General features: G+C 38.9%; 1 long non-coding RNA gene across 1 annotated transcript; it reads right to left on the reverse strand.

Annotated features, from left to right (window-relative positions):
• Nucleotides 1–11,573: 11,573 nt before the first annotated feature.
• LOC144613231 (uncharacterized) lies at nucleotides 11,574–13,919 on the reverse strand. Its single transcript, XR_013550626.1, has 3 exons — nucleotides 13,677–13,919; nucleotides 12,369–12,527; nucleotides 11,574–11,652 (listed from the first exon to the last, which is right to left on the reverse strand). It is a non-coding gene; the product is annotated as an uncharacterized LOC144613231 (long non-coding RNA).
• Between the last annotated feature and the right edge of the window lie 3,285 nt (nucleotides 13,920–17,204).

Here is a 17,204-nt window from a genome sequence, read left to right on the forward strand (position 1 = left end):
GTGTGTGTGTGTGTGTGATTTTCCTATTTGTACTTTTTTCTGACAACTCTTTCCTCATCTGCTTATAGTTGATTAAAGCCAAAGAGGGAACCCTTTATTTCCACCCACACTACTTTCTGGAACCACTCATCTTGTTGCTCACAACTGTTTTATTGTGGGCTGTCTTAAAGGATGCGAATTAATAGAGAAAGAATTCCTTGCCTTCCGGAATCATCTCCTATCCTGAATTTATGGCCCTTGAGAGGTCCAGGGCTTGATTCTGAAGTAATTTTCTCCACATTCTGTGACAAGAACGAACTTATGTGAACCAAGAGTGCTCTTTTCTTGCCACAGTCAGGTGAGGGGGTCAGAATCCCTTCATCTCTCTTCTGACCTCCAACAGATTTCTGGCTATCCCCTGTCATTAGAAACATTCAAGGGAGGTCCAGGGTGACTCAGGTGTAGATGGCCCAGGTCTCTTTACCACAGATGAAATGACGATGATTTTATAGGAGACTTAACAAAATATTCTGCTTCCAATTTCCTTGTGCTCCTTCCAGACTTGATTGTATTCCTCTGCCTAAGTCACTTTATCATCTTAATGTGTGAAACTATGAGGTCAACTCTGTGGAAAGTATTGTTTTCCATGGAAAAGTATGTCTTAGTTTTGGCTGCTTTCTTTTTCTGCATTTGCATATGGCAATCTCTGCGGACACCTACTTGTTTAATATAAGGGTCCACTGATTGAGGAGAATTTATTTTGCACAAAGCCTACAATCCTTATTTTTTCCCAAAGCTCTGATAAAGCTGAGGTCATAGGAATGACTGCCTTGCTGGAAGAGGGGAGACAAAAGAAAATCCAACAATCTACTTTGGGAAGACTTCTGATTTGTCAGAGCACTTGGACATCTTTCCTGGGTTCCTCCTCTTTCTCTCCTCACCAGAAGGTTTAGAAATAGCGGTTAAGAGTCTTAGTATTTCTCATTTCTGCTACTGCCAAACTTAGCATTACCCATATTATTTGGACTGAACCAAAACAAAACAAAACAAAACCAAAAACAAAAGCAAAACAAAACCAACAATCCTTTCCTTTTTTTTTTTTTTTTTTTTCCATCGGTTCTCCTGTTGTTTGCAAAATGGCTCATTTAGCTGTGCTTCATTTGCAGGAAAGCTTTCTGGGGCCTCATCTAAGCTCTCTTCTCTCACTTTTAAGTCTCCCTGCAGGATCCTTCCTTGATGGCTTTGAAAAATCCTCTTCTTTCTGAGAGGCTCTGAACTCACCACCTTTCTCTTCTAAAACAATCTCAAGCTGATTTCTATATCCAAATTGTTGTGACTCCAAGAAATTGTATTTAGAAGCCCAAACAAGATGGGGGACCTTTAGCAAAACACCTCTCTGTTCTATTCATGTGTTTGCTTAAAATGCAACTACACAAAGTGGAAAGAAGTTCAGAGAACTTGCTGAGGACCCCCAAACTCCTCATCTACACCACTGGACTGAAAACAAAGTAAGAAGTGTTTACGTATATACATGCACATGTACACACGTGCACACAAATAATACTCAAATACGTGCGCGTGCACCCCCCCACACACACACCATTTATCGGTCTGAGTATCTAATCATAATCCTTGCAAACACCCATCAGTAAGCCAATGCTTATTTTCAAATTAACTTTGCAATTCATTCACCAAAGAAAATATACACAAATATTTGAATTGTTCAACCAATCTATGCAATTTCCTTTTTCTCATTTTTAAGAAATTTCAATAAAACAAAACAGAAAAAAAAACTGGCTTTTCTTCCTTATTCATACATTCTTATTCATGAAACCCAGACAACATAAATGAGTGAAATATGGCTTCTAAAATAGCCTTTACCAAAATAATCAGGTCAGTCAAAATATCCCATAAACATGTTAGTCAAAGTGTCAAACTGGTTTTGCAAAGGAAACTGATATTGCCTGTAAGTAGATTACTGTGGTATTTGCCCCAGATCCAAGTTCACATTAAATGCCCTTAGAAATATGAGCAGAAGGGAGGGAGGGCAGAATCAAGAATAAGCTATTTCATGACCTTACTCTTCTGTCTCCAAGACCTCTTCCTACCAAAAATATTTTTCTTCCCTTATATTTTATTCACTATATTTGTTACAGTTGATAGATGTCATCTGTTTACCCATGTCACAACATTTTTGGCTAATGCACCCATTGTATTAGCAAATTTGTAACTGCCTGAGGGGGGAAAGTCCAGATAGTGAACAAATTAAGAGATTTCCTTTTCATACTAATTTGAATCACAGTTCTCAAATTAGAATGTTGAAGAAATACTGCTTTTCTTTTTTTTTTTTAATGTTTTATTTATTTTTGAGAGAGACAGAGAGAGACAGAGTGCAAGCTGGGGAGGGACACAGAGAGAGGAAGATACAGAATGTGAAGCAGGCTCCAGGCTCTGAACTGTCAGCACAGAGCCCAATGCAGGGCTTGAACTCACGAACCATGAGATCATGACCTGACCTGAAGTCGGTTGCTTAACCGACTCAGCCATCCAGAAGTTTTGAAGAAATACTGCTTTTAAAATTGTCTTTGAATCAAATAAATATTGACTCCAAGATATCATCCCTTAGACTGGCAAGAAATTCAAGCTCAAATTTTAGAATCATCTCCCCTTCTCCTTCTCTTTCTGGCTCTCTTTCCAAAAAGTGCCCCAGATTTGTATAATGCTAGGAAAACGGGACCTCTGGTCCTAGGGCCCTGCTCCAAGCCCACAGTACTCTCTTGAAAGCCAGTTGCTTCCTTCCTGTCTCCAGGATTCTCTGCCAAAACAAGGAAACCACCTTGCATTGAGCAGTTGTGCCTCTGGAGTTTTCTCATTCACTTTGGCATTCCTACTGTCCTGCTTACCTGCTATTGCATAAAAAACTGCACCAGAACAGTGACTGAAAGCAACAGCCATCACTTATCTTGCTCTGGGAGCTGGCTGAGCTCAGCTAGGTGGTGCTCCCTCAGAGTTTTTCACGAAGGTACAGTCAGAAGGTGTTGGGGGCTCACATCATCTTGAAGTCTTCTTGCTGACACATCTGGGATATAAATTGACAATGTTCAAAACACTGGGAACCAAAACATCTGGAGCTCTTCCAGCATCTGTCTCATTGTGATCCTTACATGACCTTTAGGCACAGCGACTTCCCAGTAGTCAGGCTCCTTACGTGGTTGGTGAAGGTTCCCACAGGGGTTGCCCTAGTAAGTGGCATTGGTTTCTTGCCTCAGAAATTACCCAGTGTCACTTCTATCACATTCTGCCCCTTGAGGCAGTCACAAAAACCATCCCAATTTCAAGTACACAGCGTCAAAGGATTTGCAACACGTTTTACACCCACCAGACCCACAGGGCATAATGCTGGCCCATCCCTCCAAGGTCCCAGAGCTGTCCTGACACTTGCCAGTTGAGAGAAATCTCATCTTTCTCCTTTCCTGTTAAAGTCATTTTCCTTCCATTCTCATCTGAGACTGCTCCAGGATAGCAGATAGGAAAAAAGGAGCCCCAAATTTCTACCTGTAAGCGTAGACACTGGCACAGTAACTAGAATGAAGAAATAATCCTTTACTATAAAAAAAGTCAAAGACAAATGACAAAGGGCAACTGACCCTAGAGGAATTCATTTCAGAAGACAATAGGGAGTGGGAGGAACTGAGGCAGTCCATCCAAAAGGGGCAGCTGGGACTCTGCTTTAGCCAGTTGTGGCCATGTGGGAGGCAGGCCCCAGTTTGCTAGTCATGCCACTTTTTCTAGAAAAGTCAGCAATCCCAATTTTTATGTGAAACATCCTGATTGTTAAATACTAGTTACTAATTCAAATGCCTTCAAAACATCATCTGGGCCAAGCAAAATAGGTCACGGGCCATATTCGGGCTTCCAGACACCAGTTTGTATTCAAGGCACCAGTCTTGGATTTCAGAATAGGTAGAAAGAAAGAAAAGTTGATTTCAGTCAACTTCTGACTTCTGCTCCGTTAAAATCCTCAAGTCAAAGAAGCATGAAAGAACCTGTTTATACATTTTCTATAGAAAAAAAGATATTAATTAGTATTTCAATAAAGTATCCTGCCACACAGTATTTACCAGGGATGAGAAAACCATGAACGAATTGGCCATATCTGGCCTGCTGCCTGGTTTTGTAAATAAATTTTATTGGAAAACAGCCACATTCATTTGTTTATGCATTGTCTTGGCTTCTCCCTTGCTGCAATGGAGGACTTGAGTAGTTGCAACAGACTGTGTGGCCCGAAAAGACTAAAATATTTATTATCTGGCCCTTTACAGAAAAATTATGCTGCCCCCTACACAGTATCATTGAGACTGGGAATCACAGCAATTTAAAACTAAGGGCTGTTAAATCTATTTCTAACTTTGGGGCTACAGTGTGGATATTTCCACTTTAAGGAAAAGGCTGTAGTTTCTCTGGATCACTGGTAGCAATTGACTTTTCCTGTTCAGCTTGGTCTGTAATTAGCAGATGTAGTCAACCTTGACTGCTTTCCCTATGATAGTTAAGGCCTATAACTCAGCAGCTTTCTTCTAGTCAAGAGGAAGAACAAAACACACTGAAAACTATGCATTCCATCCTTTTCCAGAGCACCTTTATTTAAACTTCACTGACATTATCACTTTAGAGCATGACTCTTCCCTGTCAAGCACAGAAAATTTAGAATGAGGATATAATCCCCAAGTTTCCAGGTGTGTTCAAAAAAGACTCTTTAAATGTTTTCTAAGAAAAAAATCAGTTGATTTTTTAAGAGAAAAATATTAATTTCCTTTCTTATACTTTTTCACAAAAACAAAAAGCCTGCTATTACTTTATATGGTTGACCAATGGCTACCAGTTTCTCCCAAAGTGCCCAATTCAGAAAGAAGTTAATAAACTGATGAGGTCTAAATTTCCAGCCAAAAACATCATCATTGCTGTAGTTTTACTTGGATCTTGTGCTTTACCAACTACACAACAAAAATGAAATAAAATGATTCTATGACTTCTGGTTCAAGACCAAGATAGTGTAATACATTTCTCCTTATTCCTCTCACTATGTACAACTAAAACTCCTGCACATTATATAGAAAGCAAACATAACTAGACATTTAAAGGTGGCAAGAAGAAGGTAGACAAGCTAGGAACCTTAGGACCCAAGGAATGACATGGTTTTATCAGTGGAGGCCAAGTGTGGAACCTAGACATCTATCTCTACCCGTTGGTAATAGGAAAGATCCCCCTTCACTTGTCAGTTTGGTATCAAAAGAGGCCTGCTAAAATAGAAGATTTCAAGAACATCCAGATTTTATAGCATAATATTCAAGATGTCTAGGATAAAATAAAAAAATCAATCATCATACCAAGAACCAGGAAAGTCTAAAATTGGACAAGAATAGACAATTAACAGATGCCAACAACAACATGACACAGATGTAAAAATTATCCAACAAGAATTTTAAAGCAATCATCATAAAAATGTTTTTATAATCAATTACAATTACACTTAAAACATATTTAAAAATAGAAACTCTCAGCAAGAAAAGAAAAAAGGAAAAGAAAACATAAAGAGGAATCAAATGAATAGTTTAGAACTATACAATAGCCAAAACAGGAAAGTCAACATATGGACTCAATAGCAGAATGGAAAAGACAGAAAAAAAAAAAAAAAAGAGAGAGAGAGAGAGAGATCAGTGGCCTTCAAGATATAACAATTGAAATGACTCAATCTGAACAACAGAGGTAACACAGACTGAAAAAAAAAAATGAACTAATCCTAAAGGGCTTGTAGAAGTATAACAAAAGATCTAACATTCATATCATTGAAATCCCAGAATAGGAGAAAGAGGGCGGGGCTAAACAGTATTCCCAAATTTGGCAACAGACATAAACCTACAGGTTCAAGAAGCTGAGTGAATCCCAAACAGAACAAACCCAAAGAAAACCATGCCAAGATTCATTATAATCAACCTTACAAAAACAAAGAAAAAAAGTATACTGGAATCAGCAGGAGGAAAAAGACAACTTACGTACACAGTTAAAATAATTCAAATACTGTAGATTTCTCATCAGAAACCATGGAGGCCAGAGGGAAGTAACACATTTTTTGTGTGCTAAAAGCAAAGAACTGTTAACCTTAAATTCTATATTCAGCAAAATTATCTCTCAGGAATGAAGGAGAAATAAAGAAATTCTCAGATGAAGAAAAATAAGAGAATATGCCACAAGTAAACCTTCTGTATAGGAAGTTCTTGAAACAGAAAAGAAGTGATTAAACAAGGAATCTTGGAACATCAACAAAGAAAAAACAATAACAGAAAGAACAAAGATATGGGTAAATACAATACATTCTTCTCTTCTTGGGTTTTCTAAATTATGTTTGACAGTTGAAGCCTAAAATGTAACATGTGAAATGTGATTCTCAACATATGCAGAGTCAATATGTAAGGCAATTCTATTATAAACACAGGAGGGTAGCAGACTTTTAAGGGTGAAGCTTGTACAGTTCACTCAAACCAGTTTGTATCTTCATAATAGTGATGGTTATACAAATTTACATATGATAAAATGGCGTAGATCTGTATGTACCAAATATACTAGAAATAACACATGCTATAAAAAATGTAGGCAAAAGGGAACACTGCACTATTGGTGAGAGTGTAAATTGGCTTAACCACTGTGGAAAACATTATGGAAGTTCCTCAAGAACTTAAATAGAACTATCATATGATTCAGCAAACCCACTTCTGGGTATTTATCCAAAGGAAATTAAATCTCCATCTTGAAGAGATATTTATACTCCTATGTACATTGCAGTATTATTCACAATAGCCAAAATATGGAAACAACCTAAATGTCCACTAATGGATGAATGAATAAAGAAAATGTGGTATGTATACAATGGAACATTATGCAGGAATAATAAAGCAGGAAATCCTACCATTGGCAACAACATGGATGATACCCGAGGGCATTATACTAAGTAAAATAAGTCAGACAGACGAAGATACATACTGTATGATCTCATTTATATGTGGAATCTAGAGTTGCTGAACTTCTGGAAACAGAGAATAGATTAGTGTTGCCAAGGGATGCAAGGGAGGGGAAGTGAGAAGACGTTAGTCGAAAGGAACAAACTTCTACATATAAGATAAATAAGTTCTGGGGATCTAATGCATTGTGACTATAGTTAACAATACTGTATTGTACACTTGAAAGCTGCTAAGAGAGTAGATCTTAAATGTTCTCACACACACCACACAAAAACAAATACGTGAGGTAGTGGATGTGTTAACTAACTTCGTATGGTAATCATTTTACAATATATACATATATCGAGTCATCACATTGCATACCTTAAGTTTGCACAATGGCAGTGAACCTGGGTGGCACAGTTAAGCATCCGACCTCGGCTTAGGTCATGATCTCGCGGTCTATGGGTTCAAGCCCCATGCCGTGCTGACAGCTCATAGCCTGGAGCCCTCTTTGGATTTTGTGTCTCCCAACTCCCCTCTCTCTGTCCCTCCCCCACTCGCTCTCTGTCTCTCTCTCTCACACACACACACAAATAAACATTAAAAAAGTTAATTTGCACAATGTTATATGTCAACTATATCTCAGTAAAGCTGGGGGGAAAAGACCTATACATACACACATTGTCGATGTCAATGTCAATGTCAATTTCCTGCTTTTGATACTGTACTACAGTTACATAAGCTACAACCATTGGAGGTAACCGGGTGAGCTATACATAGGACCTCTGTATTATCTTTACAAACTTTTGTAAATCTATCATTATTTCAAAATAAAAAGTTATTTTTAAATGACATCAGATGGATACAAAGTTTCTAGTTGAGATGATGAAAATGTTCTGGAAATATTGGCAATGGCTACATAACATTGTGGATGCAATTAATGCATCTGAAGTGGCTAAAATGGTAAATATATATATATAAATATATAGTATATACTAACATGTAAATTATAATATAATTTATGTTATATATCTACTATATAAATATAAAGATATATTATACAAATTATACAATATAATATATATTATGTTTATATTATATATTTATATATTATTATAGTCATATACTTATATGTAATATATTGTATTTATATATAAGGAAATATAAATTTTTATATAATTACATAAACTTATTATCTATAAATACATAAATGTAACATATATATTACTACAATAAAACAAACACTCTAGAAAGATTCTCCTTTCCTTTTTTTTTATTTTTTTTAATGTTTTTTAATTAATTTTGAAACAGAGAGAGTCAGAGCATGAGCAGGGGAGGGGCAGAGAGAGAGGGAGACACAGAATCCGAAGCAGGCTCCAGGCTCTGCGCTGTCAGCCCAGAGCCCGACGTGGGGCTCGAACTCACAGACTGTGAGATCATGACCTGAGCCGAAGCCGGATGCGTAACCGACTGAGCCACCCAGGCACCCCGAAAGATTCTCCTTTCCTGGGATTATCAGAGTCAATCTTTTAGAAAATACGAAGTTGGTCCAGGCCAGGGACAAAGGAACACTCTGAGGCTGTTGAACATGGAAACTGGCTCAATTTCTCTGTACATTTCATTCCCTCAGCATTTAGCATTCTAAATGGATTTATTTTTCTAAATCAAACACCAGAAAGTAAACATTCCATTCACCTCTTCTCCCCCCTAAGGATGTCTGGTGCCATCTGGTGATGAGGTAAAAAGATTGGATTTCCAGAGGGATTAGTCTAGCTGTTTAATGCAGGAAGTTAGCACTGAGGTTTTTAACCTGTAGTGACAAATGACCCTGGGCTATGATCAAGTTCTACAAATAGATTAATCCCTTTCCCTTCTTAGGAATAAAACTGACTCATCCAGTCCTAAAAATAGATTCCTAATCACCTGGCCTATTTTCCTACTGTTGTTTGAAAAGAAAAAGCAAAAAACTCCTTTGACCAGACCTCAGTAACTTATTCCCTTACTTAAGAAATTAAGTATACAATTTTTAATAGGAGCTTTTTCTGATAAATTGTCTCCTTAAAAATGTTAATGATCTCTTATACCAAAGTGTACAATTGCAGAAGGAAATAAAATATCCAAGCAAACCCAGTCCGAAGAAAATCTGAACTGCAGCAGGCTCATCAAATTCCTTCAGAGATCTTGTACATCTTAATTTTTCCAATAAATAAAAGCTTTTAATTTTGTATTAAGTTTGATATTATTTGTACTTTTATAATGAATATTGTTGAGTTTGTGAAAAGGCAGTCCTTGGAAAATCTAATCAACCCCCTCATCTTTCCAACAGAGCCTATATTTGCAGATGTTATAACACCATAGCAGAAACAACAGCATCCTCAAGGAACCTCGTATTTTAGTGCCAGCCAAAGCAACAGATTTCTCTAAGCCTTTTTAGATAAGAGAAATTTCTCTGCTGTTTGCTTTTGTTCACTTGATTCATTTCCCTGTAAAGTGAAAGTGTTCACAATTCCCTGGGCAAAATGCCTATGAGAGCTGGCAGGGCATTTCATACTTCCTATTATTAAGAAGACACCAACAACAATAGTACTTACTTTATTTTGTTTACATCCCTTCTTGTTCCAGAATATGATAATAACAGGAGTTATTATAATGGGAGTTACATGGTTGTAATAATAATGGGAACTGCCATTTAGTAAGTGCTCGCTATGTGTCAGGGGCCGAGCTGGGCATTTTTATGTGGAGGTGAAGAGCAGAGATTCTGGAACCAAACAGATCTAGTTCAAATCCCAGTTCCACCACTCACTAGCTCTGTGGTCTCACACAGGTTACTTCCCCCTCTCTTAGCCTCTCCCTTTGTAAAATGGGGAGAATTACGGTTCCTATCTCATAAGATGATGGTGAGGTTTATCTCAGATCTTGCTGATACTTCAACGCAAGCCCTAACATGTAGAAAGCACTCTGTAAAGGTGACTCTGATTAATTTAATCTTTGTAACTTTCAAAATACAGAGTACTTCAATAGGACACCGGCTTAGACAGATACACCAATTGGCCTTAAATAGGGTTTCGATCCATGATTATCTGCTCCCAAAGTCCATGACCCTTTCCTCACCGCTATGACTCTATTTATTCATTTTATTGTAATGGCAATGCTCATGAAAGCTTTGTTATTGGAGGTGAAAAAACAAACCGTAATACAGGCTCATCCCCTCTCACTATGCCTCTCTCTTCCTGGACTTCTCTTCCCCTGCTCATTCTCCTCCTCTTTCTCTGTCTTTGGCAAAGCAAAGATCCTGATGGGTGAATCCAAAACTTGCCTGAACTGGGATTGGTCTTGTTGAGAGATGGAAAGGATGAAGGGTTCAGGAGGGGGACCCAAGGCCTCCAATGCCTACACCAACTGCCCACGCTTGATGAATTTCAAACCGGGTCAGCCCAAAGACAGAGAGGATGTGGCACTCCACATGGCCATTGGCTGGAATGCGGCTCCAATCAGACTGGAGCTCTTTCGATACACACCATTCACACCACTAGTGCCACTCCACTAAGGGTTTTCTGTTTTGTTTTTATTACACAGTAGCATCCAACAAAGATGACACATGTAATACATAACTGCTGCCACTGAAAGAACATTGATAATGCTAGAATGTTCCCATCTTCCCCACCCTTACCAGCTCCTCTAATTGAGCTTGCTTATTTGTACATACTTTGTATATGTCATGTTTGGCTTTTTCTTTATTTAGCTGGTCTGGGCAAGATTTAATTCTCCTCTTCCTCTCCCTCCTCCTCCTCCTCCCCTTCCTCTTCTTTCTCTTCTTCATCCTCCCTTCTCCTTTATCATCATCATCATCATCATCATTTAGTTTTCCCGTGCCTCCCTAAGCTCATCATTTCCACTTGGAAGCTACTCTGAATATTCTCTAAATCCTTCTTAGAAATAATTTTCCATTCAACAAATAAGGCTACAAATCCATGCCTGCAACTCTTCCTGGTTGCAATCTTTTTTTTTTTTTTTATGACACCTGTTGCCTGATAAAAATGTATTTTCCCAACTAGTATATGATTTCCCCCCACTTGTCTTGTGCTACCTGATTGAAAACCCACATTTTAGTTTTATGGCTTTGGCTGTCACCTTTGTAAATTACAGAGCCAGCTTCATGAGACACCACTGCATCTGGGGATTCATTTCAAACTGATATTTTTGGTGTGACCACATGTGGCCCTATTTGTTCACTGAAACCTGCGGGAAGGGGAATGTGGGCATTTTAGAATCTCACCAGGCTTTCATCTCTCGTGCTAGGCTGTCCCTTTGCTGACACGGACCATTATTTTCCCCTCACTCACACAGCCTCTCTGATTTGCTTTCTACAACCCTACACATTTCTCATCAGCTTGTTGTGAGCTCTGACACATCCCAAGTAAGTTATTTATTTTGACAGTTGTGTGTGTAATACATCTAATGTGGGATGAACCTAAGAGTCAGATAACCAGTTATTTTAGTCCTGGGAAACAACTTCATTATCTTGTGAAATGTACTTTCAACACTCAATTCTAGCAAGTAATGAATGATATTGTGTAACATGTTTGCAGCAATTACCTTTGGAAATGAAGACTCCCTCTGGAGCTATTGATAGAATGCAAGGTGAGACCCTTTTTCTTGTAGAAGTCCGAGGTTTCTGTACAAGACCAGTAAGCATGCAATACAAGCATAAAACATCTGTGCAGCTGGATTGAGGGTAATGACCTGTCCCCTACCCCGCCTGGCAGCCCTCCAGTCCCCACCTAGTTCTGGCTTAGCCTTGTCCTAGGCTTGGAGACCCATCATGATTCTAGTTAGAGGGAATCTGAGGATCTTAGACTAGAAGCCCTGCTACTTTGCATCCAGTCAGCCTTTATTCAGTTCTGTTATTGCTATAAACCCTTGTTCATCTCATAACTGGGCCATCCATAGGTCCATGGTCTTGAATTTTCTGTCTCCTTGCTGTCACATGTTCTACTGAGCAGCATGTAGGTGTTTTGATGAACCCACTTTCCAAATGCTGGCTCTTTCTTGTGGGTGCATTTGTTATTCCTTCTGAAGACCCCTGAGGGCCCCTTCCTGTGGAAGATGCTGGCACAGCCTGGCCTCCCCCCTACCCCATGGCCCCTAAAAACGGTTTAACCCTCAGCCCCTATGCAAGTCTACTCCTCAGCCACCTACTTCTCTGTACAGTACTTTGGGACCCCAGTGAGCTGATGTAAACCCTAGCTACTCTTACTAGCATCCAGGTCTTCTTGCCATAGCAACTATTGCCGACACCCCCTGCTCCCGGGCTCTCCACCTGTCAGGTCCGCTCTCTCTCTCCTACATCTTTCTCCACATCCCTGCAACATCACACACAGTAACACTCACCTGGACTAGCATCTCCCATGCCTTACTTGATGGGTTGAATTTCTTTAGTACTCTGGACTGTGGAGGGCTTTGCACTTGGTGAATTCTTTCTTGAGATAATCAAGGTGTGAGGGGCCGCTGGAATAGCCTCTCTGTGTAAGAGCTGTGGTGAGGCCGTCCCTAAATTTAGAATATATGGCACCATATGGGTGATTGTCAGCAATTCCAGGGGCAAAGTGAAAGATCCCAATTAAAATTTTACACTTCCATTTTATAAAAATTATCTTTTGAGTGTCTATCATTTTCTAAGCATGTGTTATTTTACTTACGCCTCACTCCAGCCCTATATTATAACACCAATTTTACAAATGAGGACACTGAGATTCTTGGAGATTATAGAACTTGTCCTAGGTCAAACAGACAATAAAGGATGTATTTTCATTTATTCCTTCAATATGTATCTAAGCAGGTAATATGTTTAGGGAATATGCTGGGTGCTGATACTACAACAGAGAAATAACAGTGCTGTTTGTGTTTGGTTTTCTCCAGTAAGGCATAAATTGTTTGAAGGGAGGGGGTTTGTCTCAATCATCTCTGTAACCCCAGTGACTACCACAATGCATACACTAAGAGCTCAATAATCACTTGTAAACTGAACAAGTCATGCCATCAGTCATGCTCTAGGTCGGTGATTCTCAACCAAGAGCAATTTTGCTCTGCAGGGTACATTTGGCAATGTCTGGAGACATTTTTGTCATTACTGGCATCTATTGGGCCAAAGCCAGCAATGCTAAAATGTCCTAAAATGCACAGGGCACCTTTGAGACACACGTGCATGCACACACGTGCACCCGCACACACACACACACACACACACACACACACACACACAGCAAAGAATTATCCAAACCCAAATGTACTGAACTTGAGAGACCCTCCTCTAGGTCTGACCCCATCCATTCTGTGGCTTGCCAGCCACATGTTAAGCCTTTCTGTAGCTAGTTATATAGTTCTTACAATGGATCCTTTACCAGTTATGTGAGGGTAAATACCATAAAACCACAGTCCTTTGAAATCACGTTCCCATTTGAGCCACAACTAACCCAACCCCTAAATGTAATCCTCTAGTGGACTTCCTTTTCTGAGCTGTGACTTTCCTATTTCCTCTGCACTTGTATTTCTTGAAACTTGGTCTTGGATTAGACTAAACCACAATTTATTGATGAATAGAGTAGATATCAATTGACATGACTGCTAAGCTTCTGAAAATCCTCCTTTTTTTGGAATCACTATCAATCACAGAGGTTGGCTCCCAGTGGCTGTACTCACCTTTTGGCCATCGCTGGCAGACACCAGAGCCAAACTGAGTCAATTTGAGCCTTTCCTGGCATTTGGAACTTGACTGGAGAAACACAGGGGCTGGAGGTCTTAGGGACTGAGCTGAGAGGCTCCAGGAACTTCCCATGTCCTGGTCTTCCCAGAAGCCTAGATCTTCTGCTTTTTCTTCAGTTACGCAAGCATTCCTAATCATTCCAATCCTCCACTTTGGCGTAAGTAGTCAAAATCCATGCCTCTTGCCTGCCACCAAAATGACAGTAAATAATATGTAACTCAATACCATATTGCTACCTACTTTTAGAAAATATTTGAGGGAGTGAAAGATCCCAATTAACATTTTATAAAATGTTAATTTAAAAAAACATTAGCATGATAAGACCAAAGCTATTAACAGAAAGCAAAAAATAAAAACCAATAAATTTTAGAATAACAAATAACTTCACTTTGTTCCCTCTATCTCCAGGTACGCCACCCCCAAGAAACATACATGATCTCCCACTTCTCTTTTCCTTCCTTATTCAAAGAACATGACAATACTATGCTCTAGGTCAGTGATGTTCAACAGTTAGTGCCCTATAATAAACTTAATTTTGTTAACCTCCATCCCCCATCTCCCCTTCCCAGGATATTCTGATACGGTAGTTCCACTGAGGACCATCCATAATTTTCAAGAGCTTTCACAAATGATCTTAACATGTAGCCAGGATGGAGAATTACCTCAGACTAGTGGTTTTGCAGAGCAATGCATTCCAAGAACCCAATGAAATCTACGAACTCTCTATCCAGAAAAATGTACATATGCCTTTATACTATTTTCATTACCACAAGGTACACAGATGTCCTCAAGCCCATCTATGAATGCTTGGTTAAGAACCCTGTTTCTAGACACTGGTAAGCAATGAAGGTGGAGGGGCAAGAAGACATTATAAATAAAACATGGCCTGGCCCCAGAAAAACTTATTTTAGCAAAAGGTCTTAGATACATGAACCAATAATTTTTTCAGGGCCACCCAATATCTTTCAACTTACTTTCTCTGACTTGGGCAACTTTCAGCTTTCTTCTAATAATATCAGTCTTCCAAGTCCTTCTCTCATGCAAATACAAACAACAGTGAACCTATCTTAGAATTGACTATAGTTTAAATGGGGTCCAAGTTTTCACCTAAGGCATGAGGCACAAATTATAGTTTGAGTCCTTTTTGTGCCTAATAATCTTTTGTAATTATGCATATATTTATTCTGTTATTGTTAATATATGCCTACTAAGTTTCAAGAGCTTGCTTTGTAAGTACAGTTAGGCATTGCATCTACGTAAACTCCTAGAAGGTAGAGTTTGTAGAAGTGCCTCATGTAGATTAGCTGATAAAATCTTACTAAGCTTGGATACATCTTCTGATTCTCAATGAATGTTGCACCACCAAGGAAAAGGACAGTGGTTGCAAACTATGGACAATCATTCTCACTGGCCCTGAAACTTTGACTGTCTTTGATATAATGGAAATTCCATAGGTTGAAGTCTCAGCCTATGCCCAGTCTTTGCTCAGTCTTCGCCTGGCTGCATGAATGGAGTGAGCTTTATTAACTATTTTCACCCTTATTCCTAATCCACAGGCAATGACAAAGACCACATCCCTAATGAGTAATTTTTAGCATTCAATGAGATGGAAAAAAATTTAAAGTCTTATATTATTAATGACTACACAAATAGTAATCTGGAGGCAGCCTGGCATGAAGGGATGAGAGTGGGCTTGGATTTGGATAAATCTGGGTCTATCATTTAAAAGCAGTGTGATTTGGGGAAGTTGCTCAACCTCTATGAGTGAGCCTCACTTTTCTATGAAATGAGATGCTTATGCTATCTTAGAAGACTATTATGAGGATTATATGTGCAATGCTTATCACAGAATTTGCTCCATGGGAGCACTCAAATTATATTAGTTTCCATTATAAATATTAATATTAATAATTAATATTAATGATATTAGCTCTTCAGTAGTAGAGATAGGTTCACACTAATCTGGTTATATTTTCTTGTCCTTCATCTCAGGAGACACATGTTGTATGGCATAGGTTTGAGAAAAATTGTCAGAATTAGGTGAGCCCTCAGTCACCCTGAAATTGGCCACAGGAAATTTAACACCCATCCTGGCCTCATTAGTGCAGAGATTAAATGATATACTTGACTTAGGAGTAACTTCTGCTAGGCCTAAAATAGTCAAAACAAAAGATAAAGAGAGGGAGAAGAGGTTATTGGCCTAATAAAGTCTGTTTCCTTACAAAGAGGCCCACTTGAAGACTAATTTAAAATAGTGATATTATGGGGCTTTTTATATCACTTTAAACAATTCTTAGAGCTTAAGTGGTCATAAAAACTCCATTTCAAAAAATAATTGTATTTTTTAACAGCTGCTTGTGGTTTTAGAGAGCTGCTTATCCTTCCCCCCAAAAGAGCTTACAGCTTAATGTCAAAACATCTGGCAATTACCTTGGACACTGATGTCAATCTCACAGGCAATGAAACTTCTACTATTCCATTAGGAAATGAAAATCACTGTGACATCTGACCACTTGTATTTTAGGATTGTTCCTGACCCTGAATTTTTATAACAATCATGAATCCATAATAGACACATTGTATCACTGAAGCAGAGCTCTGATGAGTCGTTGAAGCAATTTCCTTTCCAGGCTGCTAGGGCAAAAACATGTATTGGTCACTATGTATCCAGCCACTGTCATCACCCTGAGGTAAAATGATGAAAATATATATAAGGACTATATCTTCAGGTTTTTAGGATCTACGTTCTTAACTCAAACACCAAGGTTGAGTTTGAATGACACCAAGGTTTATTTGAAAGCTCATTTAGCGCCTCCTTTGCTGAAGGCCTCACAACCATTTACCTTCTAAGAAAAGAATGGTTAATCAAAAAACATGGTGTTGAAGTTGACCACAAGAGCATTGCCAGTCTTTCAGAGAGACAGAATAGGAAGATACCCACTTTAATGAAGACAGAGATAACTTCATACTTCTAAACATTTTCCTTAGCAACCCATGGTCCCTGGCATTATCACCATTGAGTTACTTCCTTCAAGCTCAACTTGTTCTACAGGACCTCTGGCAAACATGGTACAACCCATTTACATTCATTATCCAACATGGAAGATTAGTTTGCCTATTATTTGGCAAAGAGTGGAACCTCAGTGGAATGATCAACGGGACAAGCTTGAATTTTTAATGCTGGGCTTTTTAATATTTGGAAGGGCAAGTTCTAGTATTCAGAAGATCTTGAGAGCAGAAGACACCTGGGAATGGGTGCTGATGACAAGTTGCATCTTCCTTACAGGCATAGAGATATCACTCATCCAAAGTTGGCAAATGGAGAGCATCTCCAACCACAACTCTTCAGGAGTCATGGATACTCAATCAGAGCGTCCTTTCCAGCTAATTCTAGATGCAGTTTCAATCTCTCCCCCCTCACCCATCCAAGAGGCCACTGCCATCCACCTGAACTAGGAAGAGAG

Source organism: Panthera onca, chromosome D2, assembly GCF_046562875.1.
Source record: "Panthera onca isolate mPanOnc1 chromosome D2, mPanOnc1 haplotype 2, whole genome shotgun sequence".
In the NCBI taxonomy this organism is placed as follows: domain Eukaryota; kingdom Metazoa; phylum Chordata; class Mammalia; order Carnivora; family Felidae; genus Panthera; species Panthera onca.